General features: G+C 37.8%; 1 protein-coding gene and 1 long non-coding RNA gene across 2 annotated transcripts in view; both read right to left on the reverse strand.

The window, feature by feature from the left end:
* The window catches only part of LOC144631510 (serine/threonine-protein phosphatase 2A regulatory subunit B'' subunit gamma-like), a 212,672-nt gene that overhangs the window by 72,994 nt on the left and 116,149 nt on the right, over positions 1–23,529 (reverse strand). The window lies entirely within an intron of this gene.
* On the reverse strand, positions 20,592–22,926 carry LOC144633015 (uncharacterized). The gene is made up of 2 exons (XR_013566981.1): positions 22,839–22,926; positions 20,592–21,149 (listed from the first exon to the last, which is right to left on the reverse strand). It is a non-coding gene; the product is annotated as an uncharacterized LOC144633015 (long non-coding RNA).

The raw sequence follows: 23,529 nt of genomic DNA on the forward strand, positions 1-23,529 counted from the left end.
TTTGTCGCTCCTTTTATACTTCATTTAATAATCCTCAAAAACACCTAATACAAATGGCAGATTTAATAGCCGTGAGCGTAACTAACCAACTTACAATGGTTTCTCACACTTCAATTTGTTACAATTTTTATGGTGAAATTAACTGTCACTTACAACGATATGAAATTTTTATAAAAGTATCTGCTAGCAGTTCAAATCTTTTGGTTAGATAGAGAATTCACTGGTAAAGGTAACATGGATTAGCACACAATATTCCAGGAATATTGGAAACGAAGTATGCCTTACTAGGCATACTTTTATAGATGTCCCTTCTTTCACTCCTTTCGTTCATGCATGATCATTGTAGGGATATTTTTAGATCTAGTAATATTTCTGTTCTAGTATAGATCACTGAAAATTGCCAAGTATTTTCAACTCTACTTTCACCTAAAATCAGTGCCAACTAGACTCAAATGCCCACCTCCCATCCTGCTGTCCACATAAAGCGGTTTCAGTTCCATAAAGAAATCAACATTGTTTTAAATGCAAAACTTTTCTACAAATTCGTAGGTGGGATTTTTGCAACGAGCCTGTGGCATATTAGTGGCCGGGAAGGACGGGGGGTGTTTTAAAGGGCTTTCAGAGCGGAGTTTTAAAATATTGCGAAAACCTACGTGTATGTAAAGCACGAACTTTGCTGGTTTTCACTTGAAACAGGTACCAGACTTCATTACCCCTTGAAGCTTATCGATGTAAGGTTTTTTTTGGGTTCAAGTTATCATGATCATAACATGGGAAGCACCAATATCGCTAGATATTGCCAATAAGTATTTCATATTAAAAACACATATTTATAGACATGTTACCTCGCTGTTGATAAAGCGGATAAAAATAGCTTTTTTAACAGTACCTACTAGACTCCACATCCCATCCCTCTTATAGGAAGGGAAAGGCCCACCTTCTTCACCGCTTCTTTGGCGTCCCCTTTGTTCGGACGTATACAAAACATGGACCCGGGTCCATGAACCGCCCCTGTGGACCCGGTCCATGGACCACCTTGTGGACCCGGTCCATGGACCACCCCTAATTTTCGAAAGAAAATCAAAGTGTAGAATGGGGACAGGGTATGAATTGACGGCAGGTACTAAAACACAAAACAACGAAATGAAACCACTTAAACGAAATGACCAAAACCAAAGTAGCGAAACCACTGAAACGACCAAAACGAAACCGCCGAAACGGTTGAAACGAGCGAAACGAAACATAATCACTGAAACCATTACCATTAGCGAAAGCTAACCGTAAACAGGCTAACCTGAGTGTTATTCAGGCTAACCGAAGTGCTATTGAGGCTAACCGGAGTGCTAATTAGGCTAATAAGATCACAATATTGGCAAAATATTGTTAAAAACTGTGTAGCACTTATTAGCTTACTAGGACTCCGGTTAGTCTGTTTTCGGTTAGCTGGTAAAGGTTTTGCTTGTTTCGGTGATTTTGTCTTGTTGTCTTTGTCACTCGTTTCAGCTTTTTCAGTTGTTTCGGCGGTTTCGTTTTGGTTGTTTAGCTTGTTTTGGTCGTTTCGTTTTGGTGGTTTCATTTCGTTGTTTTGGGTTTTGGTACCTGCCGTCAATTTATACCCTGTCCCCATTCTACACTTTGATTTTCTTTTGAAAATTAGGGGTGGTCCACAGGGGTGGTCCATGGACCCGGGTCCATGTTTTGTATACGTCCCCTTTGTTCCCCTTTTGCTGTCTACACATAGCGTTTCCTGTCGCATTTGGGTGATATTTTATTGTGAAAGCCCCCCCCCCCCCCCCAACGCTCTTTTCCTCTCACCATTTTATGTCGAGATATATCTTGAGGGACCCTACATCTTTCGGTTCCTCTTGTCCAGCCGAGACCAAGGGATAAGCGATGTGATGGGCAAACAGTCATCACTTCGACATTTTGTGGAGTGGTAAACATCGCCGCACGAGCAAGTATTAACTCAATTTCACTTTCCACATCATGGAATTGAAAGAGTGACTTGTGTTGTGCTACATTTGTAGTGCACGATAAAAGTGGGACGATCTCTGTAGACTGCTTTCTGTCTCTGCGATCAAAGGAGCACTGACCACCAACTAATGACTTAAAAGAACAACAAGCATTCATCTTGTTCGAAGAGTCGTGTTTACTGAAGTGAGGAATTGTCGGATAAGGACGTGTTTTCAAACTTAGATAATTTAATTTAACAATTTGCTTATCGCAAGTAAAATCGATTTAGGACTGATCCAAATATTGCGTTGAATTCTGGTGCTAATCATTTTCGAAGTTTCAGTTCATTGAAATGTACAATTCGGGCAAAAAAACGTAGAACTCTGAATATAACTTAAAAAGCTATAAGGCAATTGTATGTTTTTTGTTAGATCTTATACCATAAAGGTGTTTATAGTCCTCAGTAATACCTTCAGTGTTGATACCTGTTAGTAAATAATTCTAACCAACATTTTTTTGTTTTATATTTTGCTTCGGTTATAGGCCAGGATAATAATTGTAAAATATCGGCAATCTGATACAAAAAGAAACAACAACGCATCAACGAACAAAATCAACATCATTGCACTCCGGCGGCAAATACTTATAATTTAATTATTTGCTAGTTCCCTTCAGATCACGTAAAGAAATAAACCAAACAATATTGCCTCGTTGTTACGTTTTATAATTGAACTGAGAATGCTTTTTATTTATACGACCGGTTTTTGAAAATGATCGAGGGGTTAACAGCTTAAAACTACTAACACAGAATTTCGCTTGGTTAAACCTTACCGACGGGCCGTCTAGCATGTTGTGATAAAGAGCGTGTTAAGATCACGCAATTATTTCAAAACGGGTAAAGGGAAAATCTCTTATTGCTTTTACCTTTTCAAAGAGTTCAGCACATGACCGTTTCTGTACTTGGGTTGTTTAAAAGTATTTGTTTCAAAAAGATAATTTCCCTCGCGCTTTACTAGCCTTGTCACGTAATTCCTGTCACGCTAAAACGGCAGATTTTCGGCGAAATTAATAATAAGTACAGGCCAAAGCGGGCCACTTAAAACCTTTTTCCCAGAGATTTTTTACGATATCCTATCAGATGGGCGTCTCTTTAACCCATAAAATGTATACTCACGTTATTTTAAGTTATCGCACATACAAAAAAATGGCAAAGTTTTACTGCATAATTTCGCTCGCGACCCAATTGCAAATTTTGCCTATCATTTTATCCCCATTTCAGGCTCAAAATTAATCTTGAATTGTTTTATTTTTCGCTCAGTCATACAATCAAGACCTAAAGAGAATATAAATACTATTGAAAGATTCATAAACAGCGGCAGTAAAATGCGCGAGGCGATCAAATTTTCAAAAAAATCAGTCAAACCGGAAGTGGATTTTGAGCCCAATTGGGGCGAAATCTTTTTTGACATATTTCTACGAAAGGAAAATGTATTAGGAAAAACTAACTACGGTCCGTTTAGTTTCTCACCAGGACCTATCTATGGACAAAACATGAGCGAAAACGTGCATTCCATTTGTACCGCTGTCTGGTTGATAATTCTAGGAAGTCGCACTTAACCGCTATTCTCCTTCATTTTGCTTGTAAACAAGCAAAAAAGGCGAAAAAACGCAGACTGAGAACAAAAGCTGTTTTTTCGTCTAATAGAAAATTAGATCACGAAATTGGCAATAAAGTGTTTGTAAACTGGATGAGACTGAATGGTTTGTAGATTTTTACTGACAGCAAATTAATTTTATACCTAGCAGACATGACAGGCATTTGTTTAAGGCTTGCCAAAAATATAAGTTTCTTTCCTATTTTGGTGGTGTTATTGTGTCGGCCGACGTTTAGCAAAGCAAAACTCTTTTTGATAACTTAAGGTGGCTCCTTCCAGTTTTTCTTGCGTGGGAAGTCTGATGACTAGCGTGTGCGTCACGCTTCATACCCACGAGTCACGCGCAAGATTTAAAAAGGAAAACAAACATGGCGGCCCAGTACAAGGTTGCTTTTCTTCAATTTAAGAAAAAATTCTGCGTTCAACTGAAGTTGTTTCAACAAGAACATTTTAAGTAAACGTAATGTTCGTCAGTCAAAATGTTTTCGGATCTCACTGCTTGAGTTACAAAAGCAAATTCACACGTGCTACGATCGATCTTGTCAGAGATCGTGAGTCAATTCCACTTTTTTCGTTTCAGCTTATTTGAGTTCGCTGTCAAACACATGATTATTCAGAAAAAGAAATACTTAAAAGTAAGACCTAAGAGGCACAACTGGCGCCAAATGAAACTGGCTAAATCCCATGAAATCCTTAGCCGAAAAGTTTCGCAGACAAAGCGAGGGGAAGTCCACGCTTGTTGCGCGCGTATGTGCCCGCAAAGATCAGCGGTAGTCGGAACTGAGCATGAGTAAAAACCAAACTTTTAAAATCGAAATTTTAAAAAGCGCGGAAACTCGCGTGGGAATTATTGAGATCGCGAAGGCTTTAGCAAGAAAACTAACCCGATGACCCCTATTTTTTATTGCCCTAATATTTTCCTTTTATGTAAAGGAAACGACAAAAAATCTAAAAAAAATTCTACGAAAGGAGTTTTTAATAACTTACAAATTGCCCTTTTTTGCATTTGCAAAAAATCCGCTTGGTAGAAATTTTTTAAAATAATTATACAGTTTCTTTTTCAGATGCCAAAAGTTATCAGGAGAAAAAAATGGGGGTCATCGAGTTAGTTTTCAAGATATAAGCACTGGAAGCTGAAAAAGGGTTTTAAAAATCATTGGCTATTGTTGCCATGGTAACCACTGATGACATAATTATTGGTATTTTGGAACAACAACACAATGGGTAATTTAATCATACAAAAATTTTGTTACGATCTTTTTGGCCATTTTCTTCCAAAGGTCATACAGTCAAAAACCTGAAAACTGGTACGAGCCACCTTAACTGTGCCAGTGGCCGCAGAAAAAAAATATTATTAATTTTCTCACCAATCCAACTTCATGTTCGCTCATGCGAAACGTTGTCTGGACTTTTCTGGCACTCCTTCAAACTTTGATTTTTAGGGCAATGTTTTTATCTCGTGTTCACGCACAGTTGCAGTGGACAGTATTTTAATTATTGTAATTTTCGCGCTTGAAGGGAGACAATACAAAGGCTTGAAATCATGTTTAGAACGAATTTAGCCTTGACACTCAGTTTAAAACGTATGAAATGGGTCCAAGAACATTCCCTAATAATGCAAATTTCCGTAAAGATGACATTAAAAAGACGATTGGGCGACAGTGGGTAAGATATGAAATAATGTCATCATAGTATATAATAAAGATGGTAAATTTTAAGCTCGTTAACAAATAATGAAGATGAAGTATTCAACATGACACAAGCATGGGACAAAGAGAGTCCCCGACGGGAATCGAACCCATAACCTCCCAGATACTGGTTGGGCGCTACGAGAGACTCGTTGTGAGCTGGGCCATTTTGCTAGATTGATAAGTGACGCGTCCTGCATACTGCTAGGATCAGCAATGTCAGGCCATGGGTTCGATTCCCGTCGGGGACTCAGAATTTTTTCTTTGTCCCATGCTCGTGTCATGTTGAATACTTCATCTTCAATGTTATCATATTTGACGAAAAACAGTTTTTGTTCTCAATCTGCATTTCGTACGTGGCCTGCATTTTGTACCCTGTCTGCATTTTGTACCCAGTCTGCAGTATGCATTATGTACTGACCGATTATCACGCATGCAATGAAAATTTAATGTGAAATAATGTGTTATATATAGAAACGGAGGTTGCTCAGCCATTTTAGTTTTAATTTTTATTTGTGTTTGCAAAATGGAGAGCAAAACATCATTTTGGGTGACGTCAAAATCAAAATGGAAAGCAAAATTTCCTTATATGAAAGACCATTATCTAGCAGCCAAAGGCTTTCATGACAGGGCGATGACAGTGATGATGATACCCCAGTGAGTGATGTCTGAGGACAGTGTTTTTACCCATGTGATCTTTTTTTTGCCAGATCAAGAAGATAAAGTGTCATTAATGAATATTACTACTGCCTCTCCTTTTTCCATGCTTGAAATCAAATTAATGTGTAATAAAGGTCGTACGGTATCTCTTATGAGACCTCATGAAGGTGTTAAGTCCATCTCTTTTGTTGTTATGTATATATACTCCCTTCGATTAACGTGGCTGATCTCCAGTTGTGTTGATCAAAAGCTATTATAACGGTGTCTCGCTGCGTTCAACATTCACGCTCGAGCTATAAAACTATATTTTATCGTCAGAAATTATGTGTGATACAGAAAAGAGATGAAAATAAAAACCAAAACCGCAAGTGCATTGTTACTGAAAACAAAATGCAAAAAGCAGTGAAAACCCTAGTGACAATGCAAATGAAAATGAAAATGGCTGAGCCATCTCGGTTGGTGGTGGACAAAACACTGACCCCCAGTCCATGGACTACCCCCATGGACTACCCAAATGGACTACCTAAAATGGACTACCCCTAAAAATGGACTACCCTTAAAGTACTATTCCGAGTGTGTACCACTTACTGAGCTGTTGTTATACACACATAATTTGCACTTACGTCTTACCTTGTTTATTTTCAAGCCGTACGTATCCCTCTCGCCGCCATTTTGAATATATTATACTAAATGAACATCCGCTGATCATGAAAGTGTAGACTCAAATCAAGCAATCAATCTTTGGACTCATAGAGACAGACAAACCAGGCACTGCACTGCACTACAGAAGATCCAAACTTTTATAAATAGTATCAGATAGTTGCTTGAGACGCATCTTAAACATTTGGTAGCCAGAGAAAATTTTTGAATGAATAACTTTGGCAGCGCAGCGAGGAGAACAGAACCGGTAGGCAGACAGATCCTGAGGAAAAAATAGTGCTGAGTCTGGGCATGAGTCTTCGCTTTTTGAGGTCAGCAGATGTATAGTGTAATTCATTCAAAATGGCGCCTAAAGTTGTCGAAAGTAACCGAAGTAAGTGCAAATTATGTGCGTATAACAACAGCTCAGTAAGTAGTACACACTCGGAATAGTACTTTAAGGGGTAGTCCATTTTTTAGGGGTAGTCCATTTTAGGTAGTCCATTTGAGTAGTCCATGGGGTAGTCCATGGGGGTAGTCCATGGACTGGGGGTCAGTGTTTTGTCCACCACCACCTCGGTTTACGTAGTTACCATATAAGAAGCAGTGGTAAATCAAATCAACCTGCTTTTTCTGTAAAATACAAATATGTTATTCTCAACACTCACAAAAAAGGAACACAACAAATAGTTTCTTGGAATAAACAGTTTCAGCACCCTCAAAGTCTCCAGGGAGAGAGAGGTGAAGCACTTGCCCAATCCATGAGTTTGTTTATTTGTTCTTTCTGCTGGGATCGGCTATTTACCAAGTTACAAGTTGAGTTGAGTCGAGTTTAGTGAGTTAAGATTTAGTTACCTAATTAGTTATTATAGGAAATTAGCGCTCCATTAATTTCTGACAGCGTTTTATTTCCACGACATAAATTAAAAAATTGCCTATGAAGTAAGAAATAATTTTGGTCAATTTGCTTGTTTATGTCTTAGTAAGCACGAATATGCATGTTAGAGAGATCAAAAGCGCTTTTTTCTAGTATTTTTCGAGCCTCAAAGTTTGGATTTCGCAATTCGAAGTGGGTCCTTTTTGCGCACGGCCAAACGCTTGGGTTTCATAGGAAATGACGTACTTAGTGGTTCTAAAGACACCAGGATTATGCCATAAAGAGAGCAAAGAGGGCTGGCAAATGCTATTTTTCGGCTTCTGAGTCAAACAAAGGCAATAAATTATTGCACAAACGAAACTGCAAAAAAATACACTTATTTCCTTTGGTGAAGCTTCGCGGGGTTAAATAGAAGCGAAATTTCCATGTGTATCTTAAAGCTATTCGCTCCAATGAAAACAAGAAGAAACGAATTCTGTTCCGTCAGCAGCTCAAGGATCGCTGCTCTCAGCACAAGCTCTTCCTTGCCACAAATGAAACGGTAAAGTCATGAAATGAAGAGGAAATTTATTAAAGGAATTATCTCTGTAAAGGATATGGCGGTCTCTATATCATTCTGCTCTGACTAACCGTAAGAAAGATCTTGCAGTCGTGCCAGGAGTCTACAATATGTTACACAGCTAGGTACAATATGGTACAGGACGCGTGTCACATATCAACCTAGTAAAATGGCCCAGCTCACAACGAGTCTCTCGTAGCTCAGTTGGTTAGAGTGCCCAACCGGTATCTGGGAGGCCATGGGTTCGATTCCCGTCGGGGACTCAGAATTTTTCTTTGTCCCATGCTCGTGTCATGTAGAACATCTTATCTTTATTATTTATTACCGAGCTTAAAAATTTACCATCTTTATTATTTACTACAAAACTTGATGAATTCGACACTGCTGATCCTAGCAGTATGCAGGACGCGTGTCACATATCAACCTAGTAAAATGGCCCAGCTCACAACGAGTCTCTCGTAGCTCAGTTGGTTAGAGCGCCCAACCGGTATCTGGGAGGCCATGGGTTCGATTCCCGTCGGGGACTCAGAATTTTTCTTTGTCCCATGCTCGTGTCATGTAGAACATCTTATCTTTATTTAATATGTGTGTTATTCTTTTATTATGAGACTTCGTTCCTCAAAATTTAATTTGTATGGTGTAGTAGATCGTTTTATCATCCGTAAGGTGGCAGTCGTTTCCTTTCCCAAACACTTGAAACGAACCATGCATCGCCAGATGCGAACGAGAACATCTGGGAAAGAAGCAAAAAATAATATTGAATGTTAATTTGACTTGAGTGAATTAGAAATGCTTGTTTGTTTTCAAGTAGTGCCCTGTGAATGCTGTCATTCACATCTGCTTCGATCTGCTGGATCTATGTAACTTTCTGGTAGTATTCTAATAATGGCGAATGCACTTTTAAACAATACACTGAGATCTCACAAAATCTTGGACAAACTTAACAGCTGCATACGCGAATTATTGGCCGATAAACACACACTGTAATCAGGATTTATTGTTTCCGGATAAAGAGAAACAAATGCAGTTCTGTTGATTCTTGAAGAAGAAATTTTTGGTTTCGTTTAAGTCTAAAAGTGTTTATCTTGGGTTTGAAGTAGTGTTATTTTGCCGTGTTTTCAAGTTTAATTATGTCACCCAGTTTATACCCTCAGTGCTCTCACGTTTCGGAAAAATATCTCAGTCCACTGTACTTTCCCACACGAATACCATCAATATGAAAGCGAGCAGCTGATCTCTACTTGTATTAAAATCACCAAATCGTGATATAATAACGAATAACCACCGGGACAGGCATACACCTGTACCATAACCTGAATTTACACAAGCAATCGACAAGCAAGCAACCCCGGGAAACAGCGCTTGTGTCAATTCCGAAGCACATTGCGACACTGCGAATTAAACCAGTCTCAAAAATCAAGTTCCCATCGATGTATGTGCTTTTGGAAACAATAACAATTCTAGTTATTCACTTTTATAGGAAATTTCTCATTTGAATCTGCTTCGCCAAACTTTGATCGTCCTCATCGACCAGCGCTTGTGTGAAAGAGCACTCGATAGGCTTGCGGTTGGACAGGTCCAACTAACTACTTCAGTCTATTAAATGTCAGGATATTTCGTTGTATGATTCTTTTCTGCTTGAAACTCGCTCTGCCAAGTCCGCAGATGGCAACGTATCGTTCTTTCAGGACATGATTTCGATTTACCATGAAAAAGCAGCAACAATCTCAGCTGAAGTAGTGAACTTCACTGTGTATCAACAAAATCTAAGTGTAAACTGATCCATGGAACCACTAACTACGTCATCTGAGCCAAATTTGTTTCCAGTCTCCGGACCCACTGTGTTGTCTTACGGAGGGCACTTTAGGCGACAAAAAGTCTGATTTCTCTCTCTTTGACATTATCCTTTTTATAGCTTTTTGGAAAGTAGACATAATAAGCTACCAAAAAGAGCAATTTTTTTTTACTTCATAGGCACTTTAAGTGAAACATTTTAAAATCTTACGACCTTAAATTCCATTGTGTGGTTCCAGAAAATATCCAAACCGCACCATGGAGGAAATTTCATGCAAGACCCCCCACCTCTCTAGAGTTTCCATTTTTGTGAAGAAAAACAAAAAACAGAAAAAATGTAACATTGTTTATCAAGAATTGAGGATGCCATTTTTCTAGATGTATGTAAAATATTTGTTGGGTAGGTAAGAAACGACCTTTGAAACTAGTTTGCACTGCATCAATCTTAACAATCTGGAAACGTAATTTCATGCACTGACAACCCCCCTCCCCTTTTGGAATTTCCTGGGCCTTTCATCCCCCACCCCTCTGTAATTTCCATTTCCCTCTGTGGTGGGGTTATGGATATTTTCTGAAACTACACATTAATATTACCCCAGTTTTTGTTCCTCTCTAGACATAGTTGACTTTCCCTTTTCTGCAAACTGTATTAACATGCTTTTCAAGAGAACCGGGGCGTGTTTAAAACACGAAATACCGAAATGGCGAAATGACGAAATGGCGAAATGATATAAAAGATAAGAGCCAAATTAAGTTAAATGATATTACCGTTCCAGTGAAATCCACATCTGTTGCCTGTGTACAACGTAAGGACAAGGAAATATATATAAGAAAATAATAAGGGGCATAAAAATAATTTACAGTTGTTCTAAAGTGAGAAAAGCAAAGTCGCCGTTTATATGCGAACAAAAATGATAAATTTCACTGAAGCACGTGAGGCGGCGGCACGTAAACGCTGCTGTCTCGCCTTGTTGACGTCTTCGTTCCACGGCTGTAAAACAGAAAACGAAGTTATAACTTCGATGTAAAAGGATAAGGACGTGAAAGTCCAATTCGAAAAAAAGTTAGATATTACATGGAAAAGGAAGAACTGCTCAGACGAATCCTTCTGTCATGCTCCTCCTGACGTGAGACAGACAAATCGTTTTCTTTCGATGCCAAAAAGTAAGCTTAATGGCCGCCTTTTTGATTAAAAATATCCTAGGCAAGGAGCTATTTGTTAAAAAGGAGAGACTGGATTTATAATGTCCGTGACAGAGAATTAGTGATTGGAACGATTGGTTGCAGTTCGTTCCAGTATTAAAAACGTTAAAATTTGTGAGTATTACTTATTAAGCTTATGCTAAGCCCTCGTCGGGATTTATTTTCTTGTCGTTACAGTTTACACAGAATAATTCATGTAACAGATGCAGATTTCAGTGGAACGGTAATATCATTTAACTTAATTTGGCTCTTATCTTTCATGATCATTTCGCCATTTCGCCATTTCGTCATTTCACCATTTCGCTATTTCGCCATTTCGTGTTTTAAACACGCCCAGAGAACCGCACTTTTTGTTGAGGAATTTATTAAGGGAATTTCCTGAGAGGCAGGAAACTCAAAACTAGTCAGGAATAGATGTCCTTCAGGCAATAATTATTTAGCAAAAATGTTGCATGGGAATACTGAACTTAAATTGTGCAACAGGTACATGACTTGTATGCAAGTTGTGTAGTTCATGCAATAAAGGAGTGTTTTGTTTTGTTTTTCAGGGTTAACTTATGAAACATTTGGCAGCTGGTGTTTGTTGAAAGATGAAAATTGTGCTGTGTATAGTAACAAAGTGTTGATAAAAACAATTTTACCTATTTACAAGTAGCTGTGCAGTCCTCCTGGGCTCTTATCAACTCTGAAAAATGTCGATTGCTACCTCACTTAATGCAGCAGATCTTTTAGCCTCCACAAATGGGAAAGCAAACTTCCAGCGGCTTGCTCGACTTTTGGTTTGTGGAGGCACACAACTGCTAAGGGAGGTGTTTGACTCTATTCATCCTCCAAGTGTACTTCCGATTGTACTCAACCACCCTGTAATTCAGGGGCAACTACGTTGGATCAACCAACGGGAACGCAACTGTCTGTACCCATCAGCCGGAGTATATGGTAAATCTACCGATTTTGATGTTACCTTGCTTTACAAGCTGCTGAAAACAATCTGCAGTCTTCCTGCTCCTCTCACTACTGGCTGGAACAATCTTCCAAACAGTGCTGATGACTCAAGATCTGCAGACCTAGCTCGAATTAGGTTTTACCGCAATCAAGTCTGTCATGACACTAGCAACATGGAAATCAATGATGTGAAGTTTCTGTTTTTGTGGCAAGAAATCACGAATGCTTTAGTCAGACTTGCTAAGAGTATTAGTGCAGAAAGAGAAACTGAATGGCAAACAGCTATTGACAAATATTTGAATGATCCTCTTACACCAGATGATGAAAACAACATAGAGGAGTTGACTAGGTGGTATTTTCATGATATGGAAGTAAAGCAAGAGTTGGTAGACCTTAAAGATGAATTCCGTCAAGTTAAAGAGTCAGTAGATTCTCTTTGCTCAGCAGGTATGGTTTGCTTAAACTTAAAATAGTTAACAAAAGAGCTGACCATTAGCAGTTAGGGTGTCATATCATATTCAAGGGATGAGTCTTAAACTATAATAAGTATATTCAACAAAAGGTAGACCAAGGGATTTGTTCAGATTGTTTTTCCACTTGGGTGTTCAACACTGGTTATTGTCTCATGTTAAGCCCACCTGGCATTTTTGCCAGGAACGTTAACCTTGAATTTTAATAGGAAAGAGCAGATGTTAAACATCCTCTACACCACTTTTAGGAACTGAATTTATTTGTTTGACACAGAATAATTATAGACTATGGACAAGCTAACAATCTACCAGCATCTGTGTGGGCTTTAGAGAACTGGTACAGCCAAAATAATTCTATTAGGTATATTGGGGCTCTGCTCGTGTACACTGAAAGTGCACACAAGAGCTGCTATAATTTATAAAAATTAGTCTGCGTGTTTATGTTCAGTATATCCAAAGTGTTATGCAGTTATGTCTGAAAAAAATACAACTGTAGAGGAAGATTATGTTAATTTTTTGAAAAAAATTATCTGCCCAACAGTTAGACTTCTGATGATGAAGGTTGAGTGTGAGAGTATGGAAGGTGAAGCTCAGGAAGGTAATGAGCAAGCATCTAATACAACTGTCACATCAAAGCATACCCAGGCATCTGTGCTGGCTTTCATTGCTGAAAAATATGTGAATATAGTGAAACCATCAAACGAGGATGAATTTAATACCTTTTTGACATTCATGAAACAACTTGAAGTCATCATCTCTGGTACTAAACAGGGAAGCTTGCTGATAATGCTAAAGTGCAATTCACTCCAAATACTGGAGGACCTATGGAAAGAGTATTGTTCTGGTCATCTCAGTGATGTGGTGCAAAGCTGTTTTGTTACAGAAGAAGTTTTGAAGAAATTTAATCTCAGTGAGTTAAAGCTTAAAACCACCATCCTAGAAGAGGATTACAAAGCATGTAAACAGTACTTCACGCAAAGTTCAGGTTGGTTGATCTGGTACATACATAGGGGAATCTTTGTTAACAATATTTTCCTTATTTGCATAAGCACTCCAGTTTCTATTCGAGCTACAAAAACATAATCGTTGTGGATATTAAAAGATACATGACACAATTAACTTTTGCTATAAGGCCCAGGTTTGAAAACTCAAAATTTTACAAAGAATTATTACCTTATTATAGGAAATTAACGCTTCATGAAATTAACAGGAATTTAAAAAATTCGTGTTAATTTAAGTCGCGTTAGTTTTTGTTAACATTAATTTCCGCGCCGTTAATTAAGTGGAGCGTTGATTTCCGTGACCTTAATTTCCATTATTTTGGCCCCAATTTCTCGATTCAGTCCAGACATTCTTGACACCTAGGAAAAGACATCATTTCACCAGCGTAGAAATCTGCCGGTTTCACTGAAACTGTGAAGAACGCTCGAGGCGATAAGATTCCTTCGCTCAACCCCTGCGTTAGGATTAAACGCTCAGTGTTGAAATAAACTTGTTCCTGCTGTCTTAACAATTTTTTTTCTCTGTGTTCGTCGCGTTAATTTCCTTCATTTTGAAATGTCATCCTCTCTTTCGCGTTAATTTCTTTTATTTGGAAGTATTTTTTCCTTCAACTCGCGTTAATTTAGGTCGCGTTAATTTCCAATACCTTACTTTACACAAGCGTTAATTTCCTATAATAAGGTAAGTAGTAGGCTTACCTGGAGTCAAATGGATGCCATCCAAGCTCGACTGAATACTTTCTTTAGTCATGCTGATCTTCGTTCCAGTCAGAGGTACAAGCTCTAAGTTTTCAGGTCCACGCCAGCAACGCGACCCCCCCCCCCCCCCCCTTTGGAAAGAGCAGAAAGAATTATACAGCCAGATACTCTTGTAACATCACTGACTGGAGTACAAGAATACGCATCACTGCAGAGTGTATGATTCTGATCAGCACCCCATGCTCCACTGTGCTAAACGGAGATATCCTATTTCAACAAACAAATCTGCTCAGCAAAAGCCACAATGACTCGCTGAAAGTATTGACATTATCTAAATAGTTTTGAGTTCAGGCAATTACAATTTTGCTCTTGTACATTAGTGCCCTTTAAAACCTTGTTTAATATTGATAACTGCATGGACCAAATACCTGCATGATTATGATGACTTTATGATAGTCCAATACTTGCGATTTCTCTCGGCTAGAAAACGTTAGTTTTCATTTTTAACCAATATATGACATATCCATTACTCTGACAATTTTAACAATTACCGAAATTAAGATTTCAATACACTTGTAAGGATCTGATCTTTGCAACACAAACAAAACAATTTTCATGACCAAACTTCTTTGTAAAGTTTATTAAAGAGACTGTGTCACAGCTGAGTTTGGTCTATTTTATCAGGTTTGTCAAATACTTACCATAAAACTTAGTGATAGCCAAGGCATTACCTCTGTGGATCGAATGACAAAACCATATAGCCTCATCACGAACAAAATTTGTTCGTGATGAGGCTATCTCTCCCATGCATCATAATTAAGAGATACAAACAAATTTGCACGCTGAAAACTGTTCAGCCTAACACTTTTACAAAAACCCATATCACAGTCTGTTCTGTTCTAATCTTATGTAATATTATTTTTGTCCATCTGCACCTTGTTTTTTATTTGCTGAGTTATTGAAATGATCCTTAATTCACTGTTTTAAGTGGTTATGTTAATATTTCACACAATTTGGTGGCCATGCAGTTTCTTATGTCTAAATTATTTTTGACTAAAATCCGTGGCACAATTCCTTTAATGCTGACTTTCTTAAATCTTGGAGAGAAAGATACTATTGTTTTGCAAAAGATTGTTACTGCAAACAAATGTATGTTGAAATATGAGGGACATTGGTAACTCGATCTTACAGTATGCCATATCGTGTAACGCTTCACTTTAATAGATTTCTACTTTTTTCGAGGATTCCTTTCCAGTAGTGTCGATTGTTTGATCTATATATCCAAGCCAAATGACAAGAATTGTAAAACTCTTAACCCTTTTAGGGCCAAATTTCTCCAAAAACAGGGGTCTTTTTACTGTTAAACTGAATTTTTGGTGCTACGATCCTGAATTTCCCTTAACTTTGCTGAAAAAGCACTTTTCCACAATGCAGCAAGATTTTGATGAAGATTCCATGGACAAATGTACAAAATTGTACTCTGGCGCATGCACATAATTTTTTTTTTTTGCAAAATCGTTTCCATTTTTTTTTCTCCTGCTCCTTTTCTTTTCTTTTTTCTCGGCTTTGTTATTTCCACTCCTTTCTACTGTATCCATCCTTCCTTTAGACCAAAAAAGTTTTGATTAAAACATTGGTAAAACCTGAAAAAGAGGACCTCGATCTATTACAGGTGTTTTGGCCTGTTTAAGCACCGATTTTGCACCAAAAAGTGATTGACTTTTTCTCGATCAGCTCTGTCAAGTTGCGACCGATACGCAAAATGAATAGTTCTGTGAAAAGGTCAAACCTAGCTCTATCAGATGCTTATCACCAAAATCTGCTGACTATCAAATTGATGACGTCACAAGTGGTTCATTGACTGCTTCTTCAAATGTTGACAAAAGTTGACTTTGGCAGTGAAAGGGTTAAGCAAAAGTACCCAACATTGCTTTATCGCCAATTTTTGCTTGTTTCACATTGCTTTTGCTCCATAAATTGAATTTCAAGGGAAAAAAAACAATTTGAAGGGAATTTGCCTTTTTCAATTAACCCTTTTAGGGCCAAATTTCTCCAAAAACAGGGGTTTTTTTACCGTTAAACTGAATTTTTGGTGCTACGATCCTGAATTTCCCTCAACTTTGCTGAAAAAGCACTTTTCCACAATGCAGCAAGATTTTGATGAAGATTCCATGGACAAATGTACAAAATTGTACTTTGGCGCATGCGCATAAGCCAAAATTTGGACTTCTTCTTTTTTTTTTTTGCAAAATCGTTTCCATTTTTTTCTCCTGCTCCTTTTCTTTTCGTTTTTCTCGGCTTTGTTATTTCCACTCCTTTCTACTGTATCCGTCCTTCCTTTAGACCAAAAAAGTTTTGATTAAAATATTGGTAAAACCTGAAAAGAGGACCTCGATCTATTACAGGTGTTTTGGCCTGTTTAAGCACCGATTTTGCACCAAAAAGTGATTGACTTTTTCTCGATCAGCTCTGTTAAGTTGCGACCAATACGCAAATTGAATAGTTCTGTAAAAAGGTCAAACCTAGCTCTATCAGATGCTTATCACCAAAATCTGCTGACTGTCAAATTGATGACGTCATAAGTGGTTCATTGACTGCTTCTCCAAATGTCGACAAAAGTCGACTTTGGCAGTGAAAGGGTTAAGGGAAAAATATAGTAAACTAGAATTTCATACTTACTATTGTTGGTATTTCCACTCATTTGCATTTTCAAAGTTAATAGTCGAGAGGTCAAGTAAATAAGCCTGGAAATAAATCATAAATGGTTTCACAACCTATAGCGTGGGAAATAGAAAAAATGGTTTTAGACACTGCATTCTGCAGTCTGCAAAGTGAGAATTTAATTTAGTTGTCAGGCAAAAAAATAAAAAAGTAAAACATCTTGTTCATTAATGTAACCAATTTTTATACAGGTTAGCCACTTCAGTTAAAATCAAAGGCACCTTGAGCCAACTTATTCGTACCATGTACTTCATGGATTGTTTGTACATGTTTTGCTGCTTACTTGTTTTGAAATGCATGTGTACAATGCAATGCATGCCTACAAGCAAGTACTACAGTATGGGGCCCAGTTCTCGGCCACTTTGTGTTCAGCGCGTTTTTTCACGCCACAGTTGAATTAAAAGAAAAAGTTTTTTCCTTCAAACGATAGACTGATTCTTGTGCTCTTAGTATCTTGAGTTTGATCTTTCAACTCGCTATAGAAAGCTCACACGTCGAGTTTATGCGAAGGTAGGTGAATTTGTTTTTTCGAAAACTTGTTTGTTTACGGCTCCTTAAAATTCATGGATGTAGTTAAATTCGTATTTTGTCCGTGAGCCCCTACCAAACGAGCTAATTTTTGGCATGTAAAACATGCCAAAAAAATAATTCATATAGGTATTTGCAGCAAAACTGTTGATTAACAAGAGCTCTTAGAGCTTACAACTGCGCTGGTCTCGTGAGCACTTTAGGGGAGTCATGTGGGGGGGGGACAAAAAATGCACCCCCCCCCTTATCCCCTTTGCCTGCGTCTAATAATGTTGCGACTGACAAACAAAATGGTAAGAAAACACCTTGTGTACGTGACATTTCATGGTTGACTAGTTCCATCCGCAATTAACCTCTTCAACAGTTCAAAATTTATTTGACCCTGTTTCGGTTTTCGTATTACAATAGGCGGTTGTAAAAATGCAGCGTCTGACAAACTTTGTGTGACATTTCATGGTTGACTTGTTCTAGCCGCGATTAATAATTTTTCTTATATGCAAATTCTGGCCGAATTCCCACGTGCGGACGCTGAAGCTGTTTTTAGAACAGAGGGTATTTCCCTAGCATACCAAATGACGTAAGCGGTGCAAGTCAGGGCATGTTTGTGAAGGGAATTTTTTATCTCTAAAATCCTTTCAATGACACAGGCCCAAAAAAATATAGATTACCCTTAAAAGAGAAATACTTTGCAATAAATTTGTTTAGTAAAGACCAAAGGATTCGCAAAGATTTGATAGGTAGCTTTGATAATAGCTTTAAAACATTACGTGACTTGAGCTCTAGCCGATCGAAAGTGAAACTTGTCATGTCAGCACATTCTTTTACACCAACGTAATGGTATTTATTCACAGATTCTGGCCCGCTTAATCATATTTCTCTTTGAAAGCGTGGAAATTTAGTATTTTCCATGAACCAAACGCTTCAAAATGGAATAGTTCACAATAAACATACTTTATAAAGACAAAAAAAGGAAAAACTTTTTCCATTTGTTACTGATTTGTAGCTTCTAAACATCGCGTGACTTCAAGCTCGACCGAGTGGAGGTCTGGGACAGGTCACCGACAAAACGAAAAATAATAATAATAAACCCCGTGCAGAGCAAGAACTGCGCAGCGCAGTTAATAATTCAGCTTTCTGCTAAAGTTAACTTTTTGTTGAGCCATTGTATATTTTGGTCTTAATTTGCTTCGAATTTTTTCGTGCGACTTTTGCGTATTTGCCAGTTCTCGGCCACCCTGCTCGCTATCACAGTTTAGTGCTTTTGTTTTTAATACAGTATAATTTCATCTGCTGCAGCAATAATGAAAGAAAGAAATGTTTTAAAAATAAAATTCAATTAAATATATAAGTTTTGAGCTGACTTTTGTATTTTCTATTATTTCTACAACACCTAACTCTTTCAAGACCTTTTCACTGCAAAATAAATCATCTAAATGCATTGGTCACACAACGTAGTTCTGCGGGTTTGCCAGACCCTGCACATAGGCAAGCAACTAGGCGCGTTAAAAACCTTCTTTTCCAAAGTAAAATAAAGTCTCATAAAGTAATTTGGGATCGAAATAACATAAACAAGTTTACAGAGTGATTTTATGACTGTGGAAATTAATTGAGCCTTTTTATGCAGAAAATTATTGCTCGGGCAAATTAATTATTGACCGGTCGATAGCTTTACAACACAAAGCTGAATAATGTAGTTAGCTCTGGGCGAAATTTCAAGTTCCTGCGGTTCTTCTGAGGTAAGAAATACAAGTTTACGTCAAAAGTGGCCGAGAACTGGGCCCCATACTGTATGCTGGGTGCATGGATCTTCATAATTGTGAACTGAACATGAGTAGGGTTGGTTAAAGTGCCTATGAAGTAAAAAATAATTGCTGTTTATTTTTAAGGCTTTTCAAAATAAAAAAGAATGGCGTTTTCCTTTTTGCAATATCTTTTTTCATTTAAGTGATATTTACGTTTTTATATTATGCAAATGAGGAAAGTGATGACGTCATTAATTGTTCCACAAAAAGATGAAGCATTGAATCAAGAATATCTCTTGGAATATTTGAGCTGTGTTCTTCAAACTTGGCACAATTAATGTTCACCACAAAAGACACAAAATGACACCTGTCATGCCATTGCCATGGCAACAGTTTTGCTGCAAATACCTATATTAATTAATACTGATATCCCCAGGTTTTGCTTAATCAAAAATGGTCCACTCCCAACAAGCTAATGGGGAGAGTTAGGGTAATAGGACATTATGTGTGTTCCAAGCTGGACCCTCTGTCCCACTTTAAAGGGTTGCAAATGGAGATATTTGGTTTATGACAGAAAGAGCCTGGAACCAAGAGTGTTGCCATGGTTACATCATAGTATGAGCCATCTTGCACCTTTAAGGATGGTCACTACTGATGCCAAATTTCAGAAATATCACCTTTATATTTTCAGAGATATCCTTGATTTTGTGATCTATCTTTTAGTGGAACAATTTATGACGTCATCACTTTCTTCATTTGCATAACACAAAAACGTAAATATCTCCAAAACGAAAGAAGATATTTCAAAACGGTAAACGCCATTCTTCTTTATTTGTAAAGGTCTTTCCAATAAGCATTAATTAATTTTTACTTCATAGGCACTTTAAGGGGTTTGTTGTTGGGTTCCAAGTATTTGTGAATCTGCAAAGATAGCCAACAGTATGTTTCACTTCTGCTCACTCCAAAGAGTTAACCTGTGTGTATAACCTTATCCTTTTACTTCAGAAGGGTACATCTCTAAAATACCTATACAGTACTCCCATTCTAGAACAGAGTATCCAATATTTTAAAAGACATTTGCTGGAACAGGGTGTAATATTAATTCAATGGCCCAGAAAGTGGGCCATTGAAATAAACTAGATTTCTAGACTAGGGTATTAAAAATTGGGCTATTCTAGAAATACGGATTCATATTGAAGGCCTTGGTAACACATACATACCCACCACCTGCCTAAGAAACCCTCCCCCCCCCCTGATTAGTTTCTTGACAACAGTAGGTGGGACAGTTTAACAAAGCAGGTGGGCTAGTGATGCATAAAAGGATTGTGCTACGTATTGATGCTTGTGACAGTGGCCACGATAAAAATTTCACATTCTATGTCCAGCCTCTCCCATAACTTTTCTTATGGTTGAACAACAACAAGAAACAGCTTGTGCGAACAACATCAACTTGCGATGAATAAAATAACATACATTTATTTATAAATAAGATTACATCCATTCAGTGCGAATGAGAGCATATTTAGTTATTTATCATTAATTACAAACCTTATGTCTTTGTCCCCTTTGATTGCAAGAAAAACTAAATTATTTAATAACAACAACATTGAGGATGACAAAGTCAGTATATTAAGTTCTTTATCATCATTGACTAAATTTCTTTGTCCTCTTTGATCCCAAAAATGCTTGTGGTCATCAACAGCAATAGAATAACATTCCAAGGAATAGAGCTGCGCAGTCTTGTGAGGATCATAAAACACACAGTTTTTACCTTAATTGGCATTATTGAATTTTAGCAACAGCAACAGTAAGGATGACAAAGTATATTTACTTCATCTTCATTGGCTTCATAATAATTTTGTTTTCCTCTTTGAAAAAATTATCTCAAAATAAGATTTGTTTAACTAAGAAGAGTGTTGGGACTATTAATTAATTTCCTGGACGTCTTATTTGACTTTGTTTCGAGATTATATCCCTTGACTTTTCTAAGTGACTGAAACATGCCATCCAGTTTTCATCTGCAATAATAATGGGAAAAAAAAATATTGCAATTGATTGTGCAGAGTTGATTCTCAAACTATGAGAACGAAGAACTGCTTGAATTGTAATTTAAATTCTATCCGCCCAAGTTTCTTGCCTTGACATATTACTCAAATATTAAAGCTTGCCAAGAATGTTCAGTATTGCTTTCTATAAACATTTTAGAACTACTGAAATCCAAGACTTCGACTTCGCATGTCCCTGTCATTGACAAATCAATAAGCAAACCTTATACGAGCAATGAAGTACAACTTGGACTTAATACTTCAAAACGTCTATAAATGAAATAATGTGACTGATACCCATTTATAAAGAGGTTTTATTTCGTATTTAGATGCGGTATTGTTTCACAGTTTGATAGCGGTTTGTCTAGCAATAGCGAAGCGCACTATTACTAAAAATAGATTTTGCCGCATGAGACCCCCCCATATGAGTCGGACAACAATTTGAGTTTGGCCAAAGGCTTTGTATGGAAAGGACGCATTCTTGACAAGAAAAAGGGGCGATAAAGGCTCAATTTGAGGCCGAGACTTTCGAAATGCTCGAAAAATGGTAGATTTCAAACACTCTTGCTTTGGTTAGTGAAAAACAGATTCAAGGTATCCAAAAAATGGCCCAAAATTGAATTTATTAGTTGAAGATCGGGCAATGACACCTTGATTCCCACTGCAAATTTATTCAGGATGCCGTGAAATTTAAGCGGCGGATAGCGAATAACTTTCATTGATTAGAGTATAGAATTCCGACGAATTGTGAAGAATACTTCTTGGTGTATGTTTGCTTCATTTAGGCTCTGGAAAGAACGTCGCGCGATTGACGGCACTGATAAACAGGCCGGCCGTCTGTTTCAACACATGAAAGATAGAGGGAGAAAATATTTTGCTATTCAAACGATTTTCTCATGGTATAATCATATATATATCGTTGCAGTTTGAAGGGCTTTCCTTTTAATAAAGCTGCTATTTATCTCCATTACTATGAAAGACTGCAGCTATAGCTGTCGCGCTCGTCAGTGTAAATTGTATTTTGCCGCGACAAATCGGTGTAACAAAATTGACCTCTTTTAACATTGGGTCAGGCAATGAGACCGATCGGACGAGCATTTCTTTGCGTAATTTTGTCGTGGCATACATTTGAGGTTGGCTCTGTTGTGCTGCACAATGAGTCACTTAAAACAGTGTGAATATTCTGCATTTGGCGTGCAAATCAAATGTTTTCTTGCAGTGAAACGGTCCTTTATAATCCATTCAGTAACTTGAATAATTGCTTTTTTTGACAAACCTTTTGTTTCAAACCAAGGTTTTAGCTTTCTACGTTGCACAAGTAAGGTTTTCTCTCGAATTCTGAGCCCATCTGTCAAAAATATGGTGAAACAATCGCCAAATATGTCTCCAAAGTGCCCGCCAACTCCATTTTGCCATACATCGCTCTTACGGAGAGCGGTTTGTTTGTCTGACTTTTGTCCGAGTCACACCGGGGGTTAAATTTCTTGACGTCATTAGTGCGCTTCGCTATTGATTGCAGCGCGACCGTCAAGGCAGATCGAAGCCGATCGAACTGGGAATTCTATTAAGGTTCCAGTTTGACTGCTGGCCGCTAGATTGATATTTGTGCTTTATGCCTTAGAGCTCAGCTATTTAAACCACAAGAAAACAATTTTTACTCACCTAAAAGTCCAAAAGGACGGCAAAGGACGGCAAAACAGCTGGAGGCAGAATCCCCCATCTACATGTAAAATAGCCGCCATGCAGAGAACGTGGATCCAGCATGCATTGCGAGCCAGAATGAATTTAATTTCCGGTTAATCAATTTAATTTCAGTTTAATTTCCGTCCACGCAATTTAATGTCCACAAATGCCACCACACACAACAACTTATCCTACAAAGAAGTTAAAAATAATATAGAAAAAACCTGTTTGCAGTGTGGACTCTGCATTGACAAAAGAAATGAAATGAAAAAAAAAACTGAATAAATAAAATCATATTCTGGTCCCGGTTCCGATTCCAGATTACATGTTTTCCACACGCTTGTGCTCAGGCTCCTTGAGTGTAGCCCAGCATACAATGCGTTGTGGGCCATTCAATTCATGGTGATCCATTCAATCTGATGGTCCATTCATTACGGTGATCCATTCAATTCAGTGGTACGCTATTCAATACGGTCATCCATTCAATTCGGTGATACGCCATTCAATTGTCAGCCATTCAATACAAGAGTGATCCATTCATTTCGCTAGTACGCCATTCAACTGTGAGCCATTCAATTTAAACGTGATCCATTTATTTCGGTAATACGCCATTCAGTTTGGTAAGTGTTAATTTTGACATCATCCACCCACCATGCTATGAGGATGTACA

The sequence above is a fragment of the Oculina patagonica genome, chromosome 12 (genome assembly GCF_052425735.1).
Source record: "Oculina patagonica isolate OP01 chromosome 12, crgOcupat, whole genome shotgun sequence".
NCBI classification, from domain to species: domain Eukaryota; kingdom Metazoa; phylum Cnidaria; class Anthozoa; order Scleractinia; family Oculinidae; genus Oculina; species Oculina patagonica.